Source organism: Cupressus sempervirens, chromosome 9, assembly GCF_028749045.1.
Source record: "Cupressus sempervirens isolate cs-2001-9-10 chromosome 9, ASM2874904v1, whole genome shotgun sequence".
Taxonomy (NCBI): Eukaryota; Viridiplantae; Streptophyta; class Pinopsida; order Cupressales; family Cupressaceae; genus Cupressus; species Cupressus sempervirens.
In genome coordinates this window covers 571,284,068-571,308,039 of record NC_143126.1, presented here as the reverse complement: position 1 = coordinate 571,308,039, position 23,972 = coordinate 571,284,068, and the positions used below count along the sequence as shown (strand labels likewise).

The 23,972-nt window shown below is 33.4% G+C and overlaps 1 pseudogene; it reads left to right on the top strand.

The window, feature by feature from the left end:
- Positions 1–1,129: 1,129 nt before the first annotated feature.
- LOC149539951 (26S proteasome regulatory subunit S10B homolog B-like) lies at positions 1,130–23,972 on the top strand (annotated as a pseudogene).

Genomic DNA, 23,972 nt, shown 5'->3' with positions numbered 1-23,972 from the left:
TAGGAATTTTGAAATGGCCCTACATGCATGCCTTGGTTGTATTGTAGTTTAGGATATATCAGTTGCCAAGGTCAAGCCATACTTTTCCATTTGTCTTTCAAGAAACTTCACTGCACAAATATGTGGTTACATATCCTCTAATTGGTCATATATGTTTTTTAGAACAAGATATGGAGCCAATTCTTGAATCAAAGTAGAGCCTTTAGCCCTCCATCATATTGAGCCCCATACCACTAATCTCATCAATATGAATTGCACTATCCTAGAAATGGATGAGAATGAAATAGAAAATGAACCTACCAGTTCCCTAACAGAGATACCTAATTTTCTCTTAGATGAATAGGCTAATGCATATTAGTTTGATCCCATATTAGAAAACCTTGAGACAGGCCTTGATACATACTATATATCAGAAAAGGATGCTCTTGTCCCTAACCTTAAGAAGACAAAAGAAGATATGAGTGGGATATGGAGTATGTACTTTGATGGATCAAGGAATAAGAATGGATGAAGGGTAGGTGTGATGTTGATTTCTCTTGCACAAGTAAGGTACTACTTCTCCTTTAGGCTCCAATTTAGTTGTACCAATAATGTGGCCGAATATGAATCCTTGATTCAAGGTCTTCTACTTGCTTAAAAAAGAGGGATTCAAGCATTAAGTGTATATGGGGATAGTGAAATGGTGGTTAATCAGGTAAGAAATTAGAATATCAATAATAATGGTTTACTCAAGTCTTATAAACATAAAGTATGAGATTTACTTGAAAGTTTTAATGCATTTAATATTTAGAGCATCCATAGAAAAGAGAATAGACATGTTGATAGACTTGCAGTAGTAGGTGCATCTTATGATATGCTAGTGAATCTTGAGGAGGAGAAGAAGCAACAAATCAGAGTGGTAGTTAGACCTATAGTTCTTGACAACAACACCAATTGGAAAGTCTTTGAATCTGATGCACAAATTGTAAGTTTCTTGCAAAATGAGGCAGAACTCTCAAATAGAAATCAGTCAAGGTTGCATGACTAGTATGGGGACTAGATCATCAGTCTCAATTCCAATAAATTGCCTAAGGGTCTCATTACCTTAGAGAGTTTCTTCAATCTTGATGACCAAGCAAGAGACAAAAACATGAACCTAGCTGTTGACAAAGATGATTATACACCAATTGTGGTTGTTGATGGAGAAACTTTAAACATGGCAAAGGTATGTTCTGAAATTGAGCAAGAAAGCTTTATTCATCAATTGCAAGAATTCAGTGATGTATTGCATGGATATATGATGATCTAAAGGGTTTTGACTGAAGCCTATTTCAACATACCATAAATCTAGTAGAAAATGTCAAACTTGTAAGGTAGAAATAGAGGCCACTGAACCCTAAGATTGAACCATTAATGAGGAAAGAGCTATCCAAGCTGATTGAGGCTAATATAATTTTCCCTATCAAGCACTCATAAATGGGTAGAAAACCTTGTCCCTATAAGGAAGAAGAATGGATAAATTAGATTATGTGTTGATTTTAGGGATCTTAATCAAGCTTCCCTTAAAGATCATCATTCTCTCCCTTCCATGGAACAAATATTGTCCAAGGTTAGTGGTTCAGAGAGGTTCTCTTTTCTTGATGGAATCTCTGGTTACAATCAAGTGCAGGTCAAAGAGGCTGACAAATATAAGACTGCATTCACAAGGAAGTCGGGCACCTAAGCTTATAGCAAAATTCCTTTTAGGCTAACAAATGTAGGTGCCACATTTGAAAAGGTGATGGAGATGGCCTTCAAAAACATGATTGAAAGGTTTGTGTTGATTTACCTTGATGATATCATAATGTATTCAAAGGATATATCAGATCATTTTGGTCATCTCAGGCAAGTATTCATAAGATGTAGAGAGTATGGACTATCTTTGAATCCAGCCAAGTCTATCTTTGCTACTAATCAAGGAAAATTGTTAGGACACATTGTATCTAGGGATGGCCTAAACATTGATCCAAAGAGAATGAAGGCAATTCTTGCTCTCTCTCTCTCTCTCTCTCTCTCTCTCTCTCTCTCTCTCTCTCTCTCTCTCTCTCTCTCTCTCTCTCTCTCTCTCTCTCTCTCTTCCTAGCCACAAGAAAGGTCTGCAAAGTTTTCTTGGTAGAATAAATTTTGTGAGGAGATTTATCCCTAATTTAGCTACCATGGTGAAACCCCTTACAACTATGCTTAAAAAGAATATGTTCTTTTCATGGACCAAGGAAGGGAAAGCAAGCTTTGAAGATATCAAGGCAACCATAGCCTTAGCCCCTACTCTCATAAATCCAAATTTTGAAAAGGATTTCATTCTTTATACCTTAGGTGGTGAATCAAGAATTTATGTTGTCGTGACCCAAACAAATGATAAGAATGAAGAACAACCTATTGCCTTCTTTAGTGAAGGGATTAAGGAATATGAAGAAAAATACTATTATGTAGAGAAGCAAGCCCTTGTAGTCATAAGAGCCTTGAAGAAATTCAGACACCTTCTATCTCATAACAAGATTTATTTTCTAGTGCCCCATGCCAGTGTGAAGGACTTTCTTTTGAGTAAAGATATTGCTAAGGAGAGAGTTGGATGGATCACTAAGATGATGGAGTATGATGTGGACATTTAGATTACCAAGTTGGTAAGGGGAAAAGGATTATGAAAATACATGATCTCATCTCAGGAATCAGATGAAGAAGTCACTATGGTATTGACACAACAACAACAAGCAAGAAATAATAACCCAAGGAATTGGATGGATGACATGATGACCTTCTTGTCCAGTACTGGATATCCTCAAGGATTGGATAGAACTAAAAAGAGATAGTGTAGGTTATAGTCAATTACCTATGCTATAGTTGATGGTACCCTATTTAGGAGGGACTTCAATGGAGCTTTGCTAAGATGTATTGATATAGATCAAGTTGATAGAGTGATCAAGGAGCTTCATGATGGTCCTGATGGTGGCCACTTTTTGGCATGGACAATTGCAATGAATATTATGAGAGCTAGTTACTATTGGCCATGCCTATTCCATGATTTTCATAGACATGTGAGGAAGTGTGAAAAATATGCTTTCTTTTCTGGTAAACAAAGACTTGCAGCTCTTCCTCTTCATCCTATTTAGGTAGACTAGCTTTTTGCTCAATGGGGATTGGAATTCATAGGTCCTATCAATCCACCTTCCAACTTTGGTCACAAATGGATCTTGGCTACTATGAATTACTTTACCAGATGGACAGATGCAATAGCATTGAAGGATGCCATATAATTTTTAGTTGTTGAATTCCTTGATGGAATTATAACCAAGTTTGGTGTCCCTTTGACCATCATTTTAGATAATGCAAAATCTTTTGTAGGAGCTTAGATTTTTGCATGGGAAGTTAATCACAATATCTACTTGAGAACATCCTTGAACTACTATCCTCAGGGAAATGTATTGGCTGAGTTATATAACAAGAACCTAATCACAATTATGAAAAAGACTATAGAGGATAACCAAAAGTGTTGGCATCAAAAGTTGAAAAAAACACTATGGGCTAACAGAATAACACCTAAGAGAGCCATAAGAAGTTCTTCCTTCATGTTGGTATATTGAAGGGAATCTAGACTCCCTATCTCACTAGAATTTCTTGCTCTTGAGTTGGTTCATTAGTTGGAGCTAATGTTGGTATATTGAAGGGAATCTAGACTCCCTATCTCACTAGAATTTCTTGCTCTTGAGTTGGTTCATTAGTTGGAGCTAATGATGCTATGTCTATAAGAATGGCAGAACTAATGGATTTGGAAGAAAAAAGAAACCAGACCATGCATACCCTAGAAGCACATTAGCAATAGATAAAAAAGAGCTTTGATAAGAAGGCTAAGGTTAGAATTTTTAGAGAGGGTGACCTTGTGCTCAAGTGAGATGCAAATAGGGAAAAACTAGAGAGGTACTCACAATTTGATGCACTATAGAATGGTCCCTATGTGGTTATCAAATGCAAATAGGCCAATTCTTTTCAATCAAGCAGGCCTGATGGTGAAATTTTTCCTATTCTAGTTAATGGGGCATATCTCAAACCTTGTTTCTGAGAAAAAATTGATGTTTCCTGTATATAGTTAGAGTAGTTTGCTTTCAGTTTCATTCCTACTTTCCAAGGAGTGTCAAGCACATGTTTTGTTACAGAGAATTTTGAGATCACAGAGGGTCACAATATTTAGTATTATGGTTTTTGGCAAGGCAGATTTTCATGTTTTTTGACTCTATAGCCCAATGGATGCTTTAGGTCATTGGTCTTATGTATAGCGGGCTTGCATCCCCCCGGGTCGCTATAATTGTTAACCAAAAATGCCTTCCCGCCAAAATTTAATACAAAGGTCTAACCGCACCCTAATGTTCATATATTTGAAAATAAAAAATATTAGGGCACATAGAAATACTTTGGTTATATGAGTTATATCCTAAGTCCCAAGGTTAATTCATGTTTTGATATTTCTATGGGGTTGCAACTTTCTCCATTGTCAGATCTTCCTAGATCTACGATCATAGCCCTATCACCTTGTGGAGTTACAAAGGTTTTCTAGAAGATGACAAAGTGACAAAAAAACATGTAGTAGGGTGGACCCTCTTCCTCAGTTCTAACAGAGTGCATTGTACATCTTCTCAACCATCAATCTTCCCAGGATCAATACTCCTCGCTATATCATTATAGAAAGATGCAATTATTTTAATTCATGCAACATAGCAAGCACTTGCTGCATAGATCTGGTGATGTCATTGCCTTGGCCGATTACAAAAGTAAAAGTTTTTCAGACAGGTTGGCATACATATGGCTTCTAATTGGTTCAGATTCAGACATGGTTAGTAATTTGGTTACATGTTTCTGGGTCATTAGATAAAGACAGATCAATGTCTCTCATTATGTTGCTATGGAAAATTGATTGATCTTTAGTTATAGCAACATAGAGAGGTCTTGAGGCGTGTCCTCGGTGGGTCCCCCTTTTCTTCATATCGCAAAAGGTGAAAGGTCAGGGCTATGATAATATGACTATGTTCCTGTGTTACAATTTTATGATCCAACATAAGATCATGAAGTTAATTAATAGACCCACTGATGCTACAATATTCAGTTATCATAAAATCGTAAAAGCATATGGTCACAAGAGGTGGTAAGAAGGATGATGATCTTACAATATGTGGTTGTTGTAAGATCGTAAGTATAGTTGAAGAGGTCTTGCAAAGGCACGAAGAGAAAAGATTTTTTGTAGCATCATGGTGATCGTAAGATCATAAAGAAACTTCAAAGGGAGCCCAATGTTAAGATAGGTTGACGATCATAGGATCATAGAACCTTAGTTGACCATGGTAAAAATGTTTCACTTGTTCGAGTTGGAAAAGAAAGGGTCTCCAACCAATAGAATTGTAGGAAAGGTACATGAATAAACATTGAATATGATTGAACTATTGATACATCCAACTTGGCATGTTGATAATAGGGAAAAATGACTCTTTAATGGCAGATCATATTTTTTGATCATCTGTAGATTGCTTTTTGCATTCCCCATGCATAGTAAATGCAAAGGAATGCACACTCATCACCTGTTTTCCAAGATCAAATTTTCTCAATCTTTATGTTTATCCCTTGTAAATCTTAATGGTGCTAGTTGTGCTATTGGCTTCTAGGAGAAGTTTCTTAGTTGTGCTTGAACTATAAAAGCAAGTTTGTACCCTTTCAAAGGGTTGGTTGATCTTTCTTTGATTCTCTAGCATTGCTTCTCATGCATACTACTATAATTTACTTGTTCCTCTAACCTATTGTAGTTATTTCTTATATCTCTTTTAGCCATTAATACACTATGCAAGATCCTTTTGCCTCTAGTTAATGTTTCTTGTTTATATTATGAAATTTGCATGATTTTATCTATTTGGAATTTGAATGATATTAAGTAAAGTTTCTTTATATAGCATTCTTTTTTTGTCCAATCTATATATGATTGTTGGATTAAACAAATTTTGAATCTATATTCTTTGAGATTATAACTGGTTAACTATGCATTTATGGGTAGATGTAAGATCAATTACTCTATTTTGGTGCATCGCCTCATTATATTAGATTAGGTAGTTTTCTTCTATGCATTCCTTCTCCCTTTTCCTCTCTAAGAGTAGTTAGGTGCATCCTGATAGCAAAGGAAGCCGACCTTATCTGAAGACTCAACCTCATAGTTCAAGTCCCATAGCTTGGAGGTTGTTTCCATGTTTCACAATGTTGTCCTTAGGTAAAAAATTTGGACAAGGGTGCAAAATTTTGTGACAATAGGTACCATCCCCACCGAGGTTCTCCCTAGTTAACATATTTGGTGTAATTGTGCACGGGCATCTTTTTGTGGTTTCTGATTATATTGCTCATAAAGTTAAAGTTTAATAAGGTTGATAATTGTGATATTAGTTGGATAACTGATTCACCTTGTGCCCTTTTAATTATATTGGTGGACTATATATTCTAACACTACTTTGATTAAATGATTTTACATCATAGTTGAGTGAGTACTCTGTTAAGAGATTTGCAAAATCTTGTTAAAGCTACTCTATTAAGATATTTAAACCCAAATACACTTGTTAAAATGTAGCAGTACTTGATCCTTTGGTTTGCACTTCAATGCTGATATAAGATCTCTATGTAATGTGTTATCACCTCATTGTGATTGATATTAAATTGATCCATTCACAACTATTCACTGCACAACTTGATCACTCTACCTGATTCACCTTCTACTTCGCTTACAACTAAAATTTTGATCACATATGCAAACTAGGTCATAAGACCCTTCTTAAATAGTTTTTGGGTGAAGCATCTAGATCCCAATTAATAATCTAGATTAATTCCTTTTTCCACTTAGTCCTTGTAATTTTATGATTGGCTAATCTCTCTACATAGGGATTAATAATCCTCGATTGGATGCGTGATCAACTCCTTGATTAGCTCCTCGATCTGTAAAACATGCTTATAGCTCGACAAAAATGATTTACATATGATTCTATGCCATTTTAAATAATAATGTAAAAATTTCTTACTTGACACTTACATCTTATTGGTGCTCGGCTTAAACTGATTCATCATGTTGTCCCTTGGCCTTAACTATACTTGACATACACTACTTTGCTTGAACTCTATATCACTTGGCATTAATTTCTTTCTATGAAAAACTTTGCAATCACTGCAGTACTTGGAAAACTATGAATTTCTCAATAGTAACTACTACTTGACACTTAACTAAAATGTATACAAGTCTTTAGTACATGGGTTGGCCTATATAGGATGGTTTGGTCATAGTGATGATCGACCAATCTTGCCTTGTGAATGACGAAGTGTTTGAAACTAATAGAAATTTTTTCCTTAGGGGATAAAAAATTTCCCCCTTTAACATTAGTGGAATTTTTTTTTGTCATGATAAAAAACTATTCATTACTATATCATAAGTACTCCCTTTTAGGATGTAATCGATACCTTGAATTAGTAAACATTGTATATATGTTATGAATCTTCTCTTCGTATATACATGTTTAAAAATCAAAATTCCCCATGACATTATCTTCATCATATTTCCCCCTTTTTTTTGTCACTCATGGCTACTGGGGTGTAGGGGTCAAACCATACTTATCCAAAAATGGTTTGTAGACTTGGAAAATTGTACCTAATGTACTATCCCAATTTGTCCACATAAATTTAATAACATGAATCTCAATATACCTTGCTGCTAGATCCACCAAAATATCTACAACTGAAAGATTTGAATCTTGCTAGACTAACTCTTTTGCACTCTTCAAATGTATTTGCATAACCTATAAATGAGGTTTCATAATAACTTGAATTGATATAAGTTTAGATCTTATTTTGTAGATTTGAGAATCATTGTAGAACTTTTTTGTCTTGCCTCCTTTGTTCCCTCAATGGGAGGTCCCAAGGCTTGTTGCATTTCTTTACCAATAGTAGATTTCTCTATTTAAACATTTCGACCCTCATCATTTAATTTTCCTTCAAAATTTGTTGCAACAATGCCCTCTATGACTTCATCTTTTTATGTGATCTCTCTTGTAATGAATGACACGCTCTTTTTCATGACAACACTAACATGTACATCACCATGGTTGATGTCTTGGCTTGGTATAACAACAAGGGTAGATGCAAGTTCAACCAATTGAGTTTCTACTCATGTCTCAATCTTTGGACAATATTTTATTTATACTGATATAGGGTTAGAGTCCAACAACTTTTTATGGACTGGTAACTACAAAGACTCGGTCTAAAATTGGCTTATAGTTTGTTGTACTAACTTGGTCATTGCTTTAACATGAATGGTTTCAGGTTCATCACCAATGGTTACAATATTTTTTATCCCTTCACTCACTACAACAATTAGGGTCCAATTGCAATGATAATTTGTGATGATGGTATAATTTGTGGTCGATTTCATGTTTGTTTTTGCAATTGTCCCCGACGTCATTGTAATACTGACATTACCGTCATAATTGTGATGCCCGCATGAGTGTAAAAAGAAAAGAAAAATAAATAATGACATAAATCATTCCCCATTTGTTTTGATTATGGAGAGTTGCATGTGAAAGAGGTGGAGAGCTCCGAATGAGGGTGGAGAGTTGTGAACATTGTCATTCCCTTGTAATCGGTGCATTTCATTGTTGTGCTCTTGTGATATTTGTATTTCATTGTTGTGCCCATGCAGCTATGTGATTTCATTGTTGTGTTGTGCCCTTGTGATCTATGTGCCCTTGCTCTACAATTTTCTTCAAGGGAAAGAAGAGCAACCTATGTAAATGTTCTTTTCTTTTCTTTCTAAACATGTATGTCTTTATATTTCCTTCTAAAAATGTATCTCTTTATATATTTAGAGAGATCTTTTTAAAAGTGCTTATTACATATTAGCTCACAACAAAAAAATTGATCCAACTAAATACATATTCCAGAATCCAAATAATGAAACAATAAAACTCACTCAACCTATACAAAGTGACTTAGTTCAAGATCCTACACAAAAATAATGCAAACCATGAAAAATGGGTAGAGTTCGAAAGAAATTTTTGAAAAACATATCATAGCAGATATTTTTAGAAAGAAACAAACCATAACCTAGTCTTTACATATATAGAGAGATCTTTTTGAAGGTGCTTATTACATATTAGCACAATAGAAAAATTGATCCAATTGCATACATATTCTACAATTCAAATAATAAAACAATACAACTCACTCAACCCATGCTAAGTGACTTAGCTCAAGATCCTATACAAAAATAATGTAGACCACGAAAAATGGGTAGAGTTTGCAAGAAATTTAAAAAAAACATATCATAGAAAATATTTTTAGAAAGAAACAACCCATAACCTAGTCTTTATATATACAAAGAGATCTTTTTGAAAAGGTCATATTACATATTAGCACAATAGAAAAATTGATCCAACTACATACATATTCCATAATCCAAATAATGAAACAATAAAACTCACTCAACACATGCTAAGTGACTTAGCTTAAGATCCTATACAAAAATAGTGCAGACCATGAAAAATGGGCAGAGTTTGTAAGAAATTTTACAAAAACATATCATAGCAGATATTAAAAAAAAAAAAAACAAGCCATAACCTAGTTAAATTGGTCTAGTTGCTGATTAGTTGGGTTGATTACAAATTCTTGTAGAATTGTCATCAGATTAGGTATAATAAAATGAAAAATCAGTTGTTCCCAGCTAGTAGGATCAAATATAGTTTTTCAAGGTGATAAAATTGCATATGCAGATGCATCACTTGCATTCTAGGCATGAAGTGAATTCCCCAACTTATAATTAATGGTTGGATATAAAGGCTCTATACACTGGTCCAACAATGGAAGCCAAGGATGTAACCATGCATGTATTGGCACACTCTTCTTGCGAGGATCCCAAGTATCTATTGTTCCTGTTAATTTGGGAATCCTATATGATCTAGAATGTTATGAAGTATTGAATCCAGTAGTAACTTCTCCCATCTCTCCAGAAAATGTAGCATAGGTTTAGGGTCCCTTGGCTCCTAGGAATTTGTAGCAACTATTCTCACTGCTGGAAGAATAATTTCAGTGAAGAGTTGAGTGAAAGGAGTTGTAGAAGCAAGTCATGCTTCTATGTAAATGCCATAATCACGAGGCTCATTCCTTTTCAAAAGACTCTGCCACAATGACATAACCTCTAAACCATGCAAAGGATGTTGAAGTGGTTCCCAACCTCGAAACACTCTTATAAGCAATGGCAAAGCAAATGTAGATGCAATGCATGACAAATTGCACAACTTGAAGTCTTTATATATATACAAAGAGATCTTTTTAAAGGTGCTTATTACATATTAGCACAATAGAAAAATTGATCCAACTACATACATATTCCAAAATCAAAATAATAAAACAATAAAACTCACCCAACCCATGTTAAGTGACTTAGTTCAAGATCTCACACAAAAATAATGCAGACCATGAAAAATGGGCAGAGTTCGTAAGAAATTTTACAAACACATATTATAGAAGATATTTTTAGAAAGATACAAGCCATAAATTAGTTAAATTGGTCTATTTTTTGATTAGCTAGGTTGATTACAAATTCCTGTAGAATTTTTGTAAGATTAGGTACAATAAAACAAACATTTAGTTGTTCCCAGCTAGCAGGATCAAATACAATTTTTCAAGGTGATAAAATTGCATATGTAGATGCATCACTTGCATGTTAGGCATGAAATGCATTCCCCAACTTATTAAAAATGGTTAAATATAAAGGCTCCATACACTGGCCCAACAATGGAAGTCAAGGATGTAACCATGCATGTATTGGCACACTCTCCCTGTGAGGATCCCAATTATCTATTGCTGCTATTAATTTGGGCATCCTATATGATCCAAAATGTTATGATGTACTGAATCTAGTAGTAACTTTTCCCATGTCTCTAGAAAATGTAGCATAGGTTCATTGTCCCTTGTCTCCCAGGAATTTGTAGTAGCTATTCTCACTGCTAGAAGAATAACTTCAATGACGAGTTGAGTGAAAGGAGTTGAAGAAGCAAGTTATGCTTTTGTGTAAATGCCATAATCACAAGGATCATTCCCTTGCATAAGCCTCTACCACAATTACATTACCTCTAAAGGATTTTGAAGTGGTTCTCAACCTTGAAACACTCTTATAAACAATGGCAAAGTAAATGCAAATGCAATACATGACAAATTCCAAGGTGAGCAGATGTTATTTCCAAGGTGATCATGATAAATCCTAACTTCTTAATATCTTAAATGAAATAAATTAGAGGGTAAGAATCTTGTGAGAAGTGTGTTTTCTTTGAAGATCCCATGCTAAATCCAGGAAAGAGAATTGTTTGACTGCAAATAATTAGAGAACAAATAAAAGCTCAAAAATTTCAAGAGAGTACGTTGACAATTAGTATGAATGAAAGTAGTGGTCAACTATAGAAGCAACTCATATAGTTGAGTTACTATACCCTCCAATTTATTGCATTTGAGATATTAGGATATGTTGGTTTAAGAAAATGTAGATGTTATTTCCAAGGTGATCATGACACAACAAGAAATAATGTAATTCTTGCTATAGATTGATCAAACAAAGATGAAGTTTTGACACAATAATGATTCATGTTTAAAACCATTCACTTGCACATGGATAAACCAATAGATGGATAAGTTTAAGGAAAAAAAGAATTCCATTGAAATATGAACTAATGAAAGATGTAGAAGAACCAAACGAGGAATCATTCGAACAACTCCCTTAATGTTTAAGAAAAAAAGAAGGCCAAAACAAGAAGAAGAATGGACAGAGTGATACAAAATTACAAACAAGAGGAATGAAGAGGAAGGGGATAGAGGACAAGGGGCCACCTCAAAAGAAGCCAAGGTCACCCTTATGTCCAAGTAAGCAAGAGATGGATTCTCCCTATAATGAAAGTAAAGAGAAACATATTGAGAGACATTTTGTGGTCAACTTTGAGGCCCTTTCAAATGATGATCAAATAGGGCCTTAAGGCGCAAATATCTTGGACATTAATTTGAGAAACCAAGATCTTGATTAAGGAATTCAAAGTCATGAGGATGAACTAGGTGAGATCACCTCCCTAACATGGATATCAAAGTGAATGTGATGGAAACAAATAATAATAGCCCAACCCATTAGGAGTTAGCAAGGTAGATCTAATATTTACCTTTGGATTTGGTTTTCTTTATGCAATCTTATTTACCACAACACTTTCTTGGATTGTATCTAGTGCTCCCATAATATCCTTTGTGTTGTCTAGTTATTGATTGTGTCGTGCAGTCTCTTTTTGAAGTCGCTCCTTCTCCTTTTGGTATATTGCTACATACTCTCTCTCCCCCCTTAAATTTTGGTCAAAACTCTGAATATCTACCTCTATCATATCTAAAATAAACTTCACATTGTGTTATAACTCTGGCATAGTTGTTTGGTCCTTGATAGCTTTCATTTCAGTATTCAAGTTTTCAAGATTTGTCAAAACCCTCACTTGCGAACCTCTCATGTCAAACACTTTTTGTACTATTTGAACACCATGTTCTTGCTTCTAAGGTAATAGTTCTTCAGGTGCATTTTCTTGTAAAAAATTAATTTTGTTGAACAATTGTAAACTCTTGGAAAATGCATTTTTCTTTACTATTACCATTGACAGGCTTCCCTTGAACAAAATCAAAATGAAGAGGCATAAATACACCAAATTTTTCTTTCAAAACCATACGTGAAAATATAACCGTTAAGTACAACATGTCCAATAATTTTACAGATATACATATTAATTATACAAAAAAATTCTTTGAAAACCATATGTGTAGTTATAAACATTAAGTACATGTCCAATATTTGTGCAGACATACACATTAATTACACCAAATTTTTCTTTCAAAACCATATGTGCAAATATAAACATTAAGTACAACATGTCTAATATTTTTATAGATATACACAACCAAGTCAATAAAGGTACAAGAATAAGTTATTTCCATGAAGAAGGATCATGTCAGATAATACAAGGGAATTTGATTAAAATAGGGAGACAATCACTAGATTATTGTCTCAGTTTCAAAGAGAAGGTGATGAAAAATGTTATTGTCCTTACAAGAGTTTTAGTGACTTAAAGAAAAGAAGAATCAAAATCAAAATAAATAAGAGACATTGTAGGAAGAATGGTCACACTGAAGGGGGGTTTGATTATTATCCATTGGTAAGTTGTATGTTATAATGTTTTCACAATTAATATACATATGAACCACAGAATGCGGGTTTGATTATCATCATTTTTTATATAAGTTGATCTCCCTAGGGTAGTACGTGATATGGACCAACACATCTAAGAGGAACATGGAGGTGTGGATATGGAGGTGTGAGTATTGAAGGAGAAGATCATGATCCCATGGAAGATGATGATCATGTGCCAGAAAACATAGTTGAAGATGATGGTACAAATTCATTGATCCATGACACATTTGGTACTAGTGGTGGTGTTGTTGTTGATAATGATGATGATTATGATGAGGATGACATTGAGGCTTTTCATGATATAACTCTACTTGAGAAGGCAAACACGACCCTTTACGAAGGATCCCAATCAAATCTTCTCTCTCTTGTATTATTTTTGGTGAATTTGAAGGTTATGAATGGTTTATCCAACATAACAATGTCACGTATGCTAAGGTTTGTGATATACATCACTATAGTACATAAAAGGTGAAATATATACCATTATGATTGTTTATAGTAACAACTTATATTTATTTTAGTAGATTGTTAGGTGACTATTTGTTACGACCGTCAAATGTTCTCCCTCGCTTGTATTGAGAATTATGTGCCAGTATGAAACATATTAGAATGGAGTATGAATTAATAGATGTGTGTCCTAAAGATCAAGTAATTTATCATAAAGAACACGAAAATGCAACAAAATTCCCCGAATGGTATATGAGCATCTATCGAGATGATCAAGTGATAAAAAAGGTGCCTCACAAGGTTTTTCATTGCATCCTCATTATTCCATGTCTTAAATGATTATTCAGGTGTAGTAGCTTGACACAATTTATGGATTATCATGCATGCAATAAAAGTCAAGATGACATTATTTGAATGCCTGTGGATGGTTCAACATTTATGGACATAGAGGAAAAGTGGTCACGCTTTAAAGAAGAACCTCAAAATCTTAGGCTTTCTCTAGCAACTGACAGTGTCAATCCATTTGGAGAGATGAGATCCATTTACTTGATGTGGCCTATTTTTGTTATCAACAATAACCTTCTTCCATGGATGTCAATAAAGAGGTAGCACATTATGTTGACAATGATTGTTCCAAGTATTTTATTATTGTATTGTTACCAACATATAATTATAAGTCTTGGAGTGAAATGACCATAAAATTAATTGATGTTGTTCATTCAACTAAGTAAGTACCAATTGAAATAAATAAGTGTATATATTGCATCTCTTATTGATGAGTTGCTAGTGTTACAGAATGGTTTCACTATGTATGATATCTCTAGACCAATTGGACAAAAATAATTTCAATTGCATGCAATGCTTGTGTGGACAATTTATGATGCCCCAAGGTTCACACATTTCTATGGTATGTTATGTTGAAATCTAGTTGTACATGATAATACTAATTCAAAAAATGAACATATTTAATCCAATTGTATCATTATCTTGTTGGTCTTCAAACAAAGGGAGAATTTGCATGTCCAATGTGTGGTCCAAAGATTGAAATCTCGTCATTCCAAAAGTTTAAGAAAGCATGTGTTTGATGAGAATAAACACTTCCTCCACATAGATCATAAGTATTGAAGTGCCAAAAAACATCTTTTCAATGGGAAAGAAGAAACTTCATCAAAGCCACGAAGAATGACACCTCACCTATGGCAATTGGAAAATAATAGAATTTTAGGTCGTCAAGGCACCAATACTGACCACCTTCCAAAGGGACTAAAATGTTATCCCAAAGAATTTAGTAGGATACCCTACTACAAGAAGCTACAAATTGTGCATTTGTTTGATACTATGCATATTGGAAAGAATGTAACACAAACACTGTGGAAAATATTAGATGGAAGGTGTGACAAAGAAAAACTTGCCAAAATTTATAGTCACATTCATGATTCCAATCATGCAATGCAATATATAATTGAATCAAATAGCAATGGAGACCAGATTAATGCAAGTGCACTTCCTTGGTTATTAACAGAGCATAAAAGTAATGCCATAAAAGAAGTCATACGAAAAATTTGATTTCCTACATGATTTGCTACTAATATAAGCAATATCATATCAAAGAAAAGTGAATTTGGCCCAAGTTTGAAAACACATGATTGGCATAGCTTCGTCAAGGTAAGTCACATGCTTTTGTATTTACAATATATTTTTGCAACTGCATTCAATTCTCATTGTATTACATTAGAAAAGAATGAAATGATCAGTTGACAATTATTGTAGTATGTGCTACCCCTATCGCTCCTAAACAACTTTGACAATAATATCAAACAATTGATATATGAGCTTGGAATATACATGAGGTAAGAAGTAATATTTATTCAATATATCAAACAAGTAATATATTGTAAAATCTCATATTTATATGTTTTTGTGTCTTGAATCCCTCGTATGTGGTTGTCATCTAAAGAAATCCTTAAAGAAGATATAAAATATTGGAAGAAAAGAATTCGTCTGCTAATGTGTGAAATGCAAAAGTGTTTACCTTAAAAAAATTTAATGTACAAGAACATTACCTCATACACCTAGTTGAGGAGATTGAATTGTGTGGACCTGTATAGCCTAGGTCAATGTGGATGGTTGAGAGACACTTGAAAATTTTCAAGGGTTTGGTTCAACAAAGAGCACATCTTGAGGGTTCTATGGTTAAGGGATATATGGTATACTAGATGATGGTGTACATTACTCAATATCTTCCTAATCTTGCAGCAAAGACACATATAGATTGCAGTGGAATATCAACTCCATTAAATTTTTTGAAGGAGGCACTTGGTGGGGAACAAAAGATTTAGGAAAGTGAAAGGTAATAAATTATGAGATGTTATTATAGTTAATTAATTCTTAATCTTCAAAATAAATCTATTGTAAGTCACCTATTTACTTTTGTACAACTGCTAAATAGTTGGATGCAATACATTTATTTATTGCAAACAATCAAAGATTGGATGATGGTATGGATTGAACGATGTCAAAATTCCAGTCATTGATTAAAATGTGAATCTGTGTCTTCATTGGTTAAACAAGATCACTGTAATGGAGATCCCAATGTTACACAAAAGGAAATAGATTTAGCATATGGCTTAAGAGATCTCTAGGTACTTATAAGTTTGTTAATCAACTAATTTATACATGTTTGACATTATTGTAGGTGAAACACCAGAAGTCTATGTTATACAATGGTTATAAATTTTGCATCAAATATTCATATGAAATGAAGAGAACTTGTGATTTTGGGATAAGTGCAGTCTTCTAGATGCCCAATATTTCATCTAGAAATGATTTACATCCTTAAGAATCTCAAAATTGATACTATGGTAGTTTGGTTGACATACTTGATTATGACTTTAATTCCTTCAAATTAGTTCTCTTCATCATCAAATGGTATAGACTACAACTCAATCAAAATGATCCTACTAGAACTGTTAGTAAGCATGAGAATGAATTTCCAATGATTAATACAAGGTTGTTTGAGCCAGTTGGAGATGAGCCCTATGTTCTTCCAAGCCAATGTGAGAAAGTATTTTACTGAGAGGTTCCACATAAATTGGGTTGGTCATTTTTTGTTAGACATGATCCAAAAAGGTTGATAAAGTATAGTGCGATGGAAGAAGAGGATATTGAGGAAGAGGAAGAAGTGGTTCATGAACCCGAGTTAGTAGATGATGCTCTTGATGCAAATGATGTTGCTACTGATCATGATGATGATGCTTCTATTGATCACGATGGGGAGGATGATGATGATGATGACGATAGTGGTGGTGACAATGTCAATGATGACAATGATGATGATGATGATCCTGATGATGAGATGGATGAAGAATAACATCTTCCTATTGCAGTTGCAGGAGATGAAAAGATTGTTCCTAATGAGTGTGTTGAGGTCTAAGATAGAGGGAAAGATGATGTGGTTGGACAAGGAGTGCTACAATGTTCTTTAAAATATTTAATGTCTCAACTTTTTAAAATTTAACCCTTTTATTTATTATTGCAGAGGACCCACCTTTGCAAAGGATAACAAGTGCACGTCCTGTTAGACTGTGGTGATTGATTAGGGAAGTACTATACATACTCCATAATTCCTTGTTGGGGTTTAGGGCTAGGCCAAGCCCTAAGTGGGGGTTTGGGGGCGGTAGCCCCCAATACAACTAGGGTCAACAAGTGATGGTTGTCTAGGGGTTTGGGGCAGAGCCCTCAATTTTTTTTTTTGGGGCCCTATTTTATGAAGAATGCTAAAGCTATCATCATGCCTTTACTTGGTCATTTGAAGTTGACTAAGGAGATGTATCCCAAGAAACAAGAAGAGGAGGATAAGAAGGTACCCTATGCTTCAGCTGTAGGAAGCCTTATGTATGCCATGGTATGTACTAGGCCAGATATTGTACATGCAATGGGAGTTGTTAGCAGGTATATGACTCATCCAGGAACTGAGCATTGGAATGCAGTCAAACGGATTCTCAGATATTTGAGAAAAAAATCCAATAAGTGTTTACACTTTGGGGGCTCTACTACTAATTTACAAGGCTATGTTGACTTAGATTTAGTAGGGGATATTGATACCAGGTGGAGTACTACAGGTTATGCCTTTACTATTGGTGGGGCAGTCGTGAGCTGGGTTTCTAGGTTACAGAAAATTAATGCTCTATCCACTACAAAGGCAGAGTATGTTGCTACTATAGAGGCAACCAAGGAGATGATATGGCTTTAGTTCTTAGAAGAATTGGGACATCCTCAAAAGGATAATTATTTGTTTACATATAGTCAAAGTGCCATTCATCTTGCCAAGAATTCAGCTTTGCATTCAAAGACCAAACACATACATTTCATTTGGTTAGTTTTGGAGGATGGACAATTAAAGCTAGAAAAGATACATACAGATGACAATCCAACAGATATGTTGACAAAGGTAGTAACAAGGGAGAAGCTAAACTCCTCTTCAACTTCAATTGGTATTCTAGACAGAACATGAATAAAAGAACAGTAGGGGCCAGGGTGGTTTGATCCAGTGGAAATCTCATGGAGTAGCGGCATAGCTATAGGATCAGTCTCCAAGTGGGAGATTGTTGTTTAGTGTGGAGCCTAATCAGTCCCCAAGTGGGAAATTGTTAAACTATGGTGACTAATCAGGGAAGTGCTATACATTATCCATAATTCCTCAAATTTTTTAGGCCCTATTTTATTGGGATTTTGGGCTGACATGTAATTATTAATTGCAACCCTAAAGTGGTAAAAATACTTGTATAAAAGGGCTTAGAGTTAGGGATTATTTCATAGTTGTGATGCAAAAATTGGTTCTTACAGTGATATTGAGCTGTAAGGGATTACAGATTGTAATCAGGTTGCAATTATTGGATCGTAATAATAATGGACTTGTTGTTTGGTGGATGTAGCGCAGGGATTGGGTGAACCACGCTAAATCTTGGTGTCTTGTGTTCTTTTCTATGTGATATATTATATTTTGATATTGGTTATATTTGGATGTATTTGTTATTTTTGTTCATGGTTTAATCCTACCATGTCCACGGGTGAGAAGAAATATTGATGACGACATAGATATGCCTCTGTGCACAACAATATAGGGAAGGACAAAAAAACAAAAAAACAAATGATTCATGTGAACTTATGTAACTTATTTGATAAGGATTGATGTTTATGTCTAGATGTTTTATTTATGTTCTATTGAATGTTCTAATGAATCTTATGTTTTAATGTTAATGTGAATGTTCTAATGAAACTTATGTGTTAATGAATGTTATCATGTGATAATTCATGAATGTTACATTTTATTAATACAATGAATGAAGTTTAGATGTTAATAGGGAATTTATATGTTAGGGGGGGTGTGCTTCCACCTTCATGTGGTTGGCCCTAATTGGTAGAGACTATTAAACTATTCTTGAAACCAAGTGAAGCTCAACATTAACCTATGATTGCATGACAACTAACTGTGTGAATCTCTTGGTTTCAGGCAACACAAAAGGACGCTATAGTCAAACTCATTGATTTATGAAATTTAGTTACAGTGTATGAAGTATTTGAAAGGATGGCTTTCTATGGGATTGCCTCAAATTATTCCTCTCTACAATATTCTATTGTTTCTATTTATCTGCTATCATTTTTGATTGCATTGTTATTTTTGCATCAACGCGTTGGATCACATTATATGATTCATCATATAAATAAGAGAAAGATATTAGAAAGCATGATCCAATGTAAATAACATAATTAAAGTATTTAGTTTGATTTTTTTTTTTTTGCTTGCATAATTGATAGTAGTGTTGAGGAGATTGAAATGTTTTCAACATATAGAAAGCTCATGTTCATAGCTTCTCTTGAAATGCCATTAAGGAAGAGGTTGGTAATAGATGAGGTTTTAATTAGTCATTGTGCTTCAAAGGTAGAATTTTTTTCTTGTATATTCATATCGAATGGAGCTATTTTTCTAATGGAAAGAAAATTAAATGATCTTGTCCTTTCTTATTTTGATGCAGGGGAAGGTTCCTCTTATATCACAAGATGGACTCCATCAACTACATATCCTCATTTTTGTATTGGTAGTTTCTCATGACTTGTCTTGCATTGTAATTATGACACTAGGATGGGCAAAGGTAAGAGTCACTAGGCTTTCCTCCTCTTATTGTTATATTTTCTTTTTTCTCGTTGAATGTTTGCATTTGATAACTTTTGTTGTAAATTAGGAGACATGAAGAAGAATTTGAATAGTGGAAACAAATGATATTAAATCATTCTAAAATATACATTGATTCAAGATATATTTTTTAATATTTTAAATGAATCTTGTCATACAAATTGACTTGATATGTTGGGAGGTAGTAGACTTAAAAGGCAAAACAAATCTTCTAGGGTATATGAATACACGATAATTCATGTGCTTGTGCATTCTATTGTTTCATAGTGTCCTCATGAACTATTCTCATTATTTCTTTTGAGTGTGGTGATATGTTGAATAATATTACAGGGAACCTTTTAAATTTTTAGCTTTTCCATGTAACCTTTTTCATTTATTATCACTTTCAAATGACAACTGAAGTGTAATTATGTCCTGTAGATACAGATTTTTTTTCCATAATGGAGCAATATATAGTTACATGCTTAATCTCTCATTTTATTTTATGTAGTAGTGTGTATGGGTAGTTTATCTTCCTTTGAAGGTGACAAAGCTCATAGAGAAACATACTAGCATACTAGTTTATTACTTAACAGTTTCCTTAAATTTCTACTTGGTTCATTGTCGTACATGGTTAGATTCCAGAAAATAGGTCAATCACCATTAGATAGTTTCCTCAATTGCCATTTTTTGTCTCAATAGTCCTGACATTTACATATTTGATGTGAATCAACTGTTTAAATAGTTTTGGAAAGTTGACTGGATGATATAGTATAGTAAGTATGACATGTTTTAACATGGGTACAATCAGAAAAGTATGGCATGTTTTAACATGGATACAATCAGAAAAGTAATCAAGGTCCACTAGATAGTTTTTCCTTGATTGCTTAATGAAAATATCACACATTTAGTATCCATGATCAGGGTAAACTTTAAGAAACCCCCTTCCAGATAAGATATAAATTATTGGTAAATTTTTCATTATTTTGAAAAACCAAATTATTTTTATCAACGAATATCTTAATTTTTTTATTTTAAATATTATTTACATGGGTGATTATTTTGGAATCATAATTTTTGACTAGAAAACATTGACAAATCTCAATAATAATAGGAAGTTCACTAATAGTCATGGAATATTACAAATCAAAATTGAACATGTTTTATCTCATGGAAATTATGAGGATAATTAAATTATATTTTAAATCAATAGTGAAAACTAAATATTAGTAGTATATCACTAAAGTAACTAATAATTATGATAATTATTAGTGAATTAATTTTAATTTCTTCGATGATATATAGCATTTAGGTGAATCAAATCTAATCATGTATCAAATATTGTGGCGAATCTTTGAGTTTAATTTTTTTAATAAAATAAATTATTGAGCAATTTTAAATATTTAAGAACTAAATTTAATAAAAATGTGGCAATTTAGGTTGCATTAATTCTTAAAATTATTAGCCAATTTACTAGCAATTTTTTTTCTAAAATTCACAAAATTATGAATATTCACCACCCAAAAACACCCTATCCATGATATTTACATATTTGACATGCAATCAAATACAAAAATATTGTTGGAAAGGTGACTAATTGATATAATATTGTAAAAATGACATGTTTTGGTATGGCTACAGTTGGAAACTAATCAAGGATCATTAGATAGTTTTTCCTTTATTACTTTGTATCAATATCATACATTCTTCTATATGATATTTACATGCTCAACATGCAATCAAATGCATAAATATAGTTTGAAAGGTGATGAAAAGATATTATTTTATAAATATGCTCATATTTATTTTCCAGGTTCCTTATCCCCCATTTGAATGCATCCTCATCCCTTTCTCCTATCCTTGATCCTTGTTATTTCTATTTTAAAATATTGTTCCCATAATTTTTATGGTACTTCAAAAAATCCCCTTCAAACATTCTTACATTTCTTGAATTTTCCCAATAGGGGAATGTGGATGTGGTAGGATCATACTTTATTTCACTATCATTCTAATATATGTATCACCTATGAATCCACGATTCTATCTCCAGTGGATGTTTGATTTTGAACAAATTAATATTTAACTATTCATGCTTGTACTATTGAAGTAAATTAGTTTTTCTAATTTTGGGATTATGAATTTTTCTTTGTACAATAATTGTGAAAGCTAGCAGTGGGCCAAGATATGTTGTTGGGTGCCAGAATAAGGTAGATATAGATAAGCTCATTGCAAGCACACATGTTGTTCTCGACATGACAACACTTGCAATAATGAGGGCTCTTCCTTGTGAGGTACCTATCATTAGAATCTCACACAAGCAAGTTGATAAGCACAAATTATATCAGAATCTTTGAAGGGATTTTCTGGAAAAAGGCTAATCATTTTGTTTGTGTATATTGGATGTAGGTGGACCTTGTTGTTTATAATATGCTACATGAGCAGGAGCTGAGAGAGTCTATTGAACTTCCTTTAATGAATCCTAAACTCTTTCTTAGGGTTGGAATCAAACCTCCTAAGGTAAAATTTGTATGGGGTGCAAATTAATCATGATAATTACTTGTTTATGTAAAGTTCAACTGGCATGTTTTTATTTATTCTTGTTGGAATTATTTCATAGAGGTTGATTCTTTTTTCTCCAATTTTAGGAAGTGCTTCTATATGGCCCTCCTGGAACAGGAAAAACATTATTAGCAAGAGCTATTGCTAGTAACATTGGTGTTAATTCCCTTAAGGTTGTAGCTTAGATTTTTTAATATCCATCTTACTTTTATGTAATTCGACTTTCTTATTTCTTGTACCTGAGGTTTGATTTATGTCTTCTTTTTGTAATACTATTTTTCAAGTGGTTTCAAGTGCTATAATAGATAAATATATTGGCAAATGCAAGGTTGATCAAGGAAATGTTTGGTTATGCACGAGATCACCAGGTATGAATTCTTATTCATTTGAACATCAAAAGACTAATTTTTGGTATTTTTAATATAATTACAAATGTTAATATTTTTTTATATATATAATAATAGTTTTTTTTATTTCAAAACATTGTGTATGTTGAATTATTAGCTCATCACATCTAAGAATTTGAAGGTATTGACACTAAAAAGTATTTCTCTATATGCGTACAACCCTATTCCTCTTAGTAATTGCATTTCAATCTACTAACAAGTATTCTAATTAATACAAATGAAATGCTTAATGTTATAGTGGGGTTTTGTTGCATCCATGCATCATATTTATGGATGAAATTGATGCAATCGATGGACACTGTTTTAGTGAAGGAACAAGTGTTGATCGAGAAATTCAAAGAACTTTAATGGAATTGCTTAACCAATTAGATGGTTTTGATCAATTAGGAAAGGTATTGTATTTTAAGGTGCTCAAGCTGCTGTAATTGTCAATAACTGCATTAAACAAGAAACTATGTTATTTAACTTATTTAAGATTCTTCAAGGTAGTGTATTTTTCATTGTGACCTAAAAATCTTGTTAATTTTAACATTAAATGTACATAAAAATGATCATGGCAACAAATCATCCTGATGTTCTAGACCCAACCCTATATAGACCTGGTCATTTGGATAGAAAGATTGAGATTTCTCTTCCAAATGAACAAGCAAGAATGGACATACATAAAATACATGCTATAGGGATTGCAAAACATGGAGACATAGATTATGAAGCTATTGTAAAGCTTTCCAAGGTCTTGTTCTATTTCTTTAATAATTTGAAATTTATCCAAAATATTTGAGTTTTTATCCTATACTACACTGGTATGTTCTGGAGTTGGTAATTTTTGTTTGATTAATTACTGTATGGTTGAGATTATTTCAACTTTTATCAGGGCTCCAATGGAGCAGATCTTCATAAAATTTGTACAGAAGCTGCTATGGTCGCCATCCATGCAGGGCATGATTACATAATCCAGGAAGAATTTATGAAGGTGAATTTTATTTCCCTTTTTGTCTAGCATTTTATAAAGTTGGAGCTACTTGTGCTCTCTGGCCTATAATTTGTACTTATCTTTGCCATTCAGGTTGTTCGCAAGTTGAATGAAGCAAAGAAACTGGAGTAA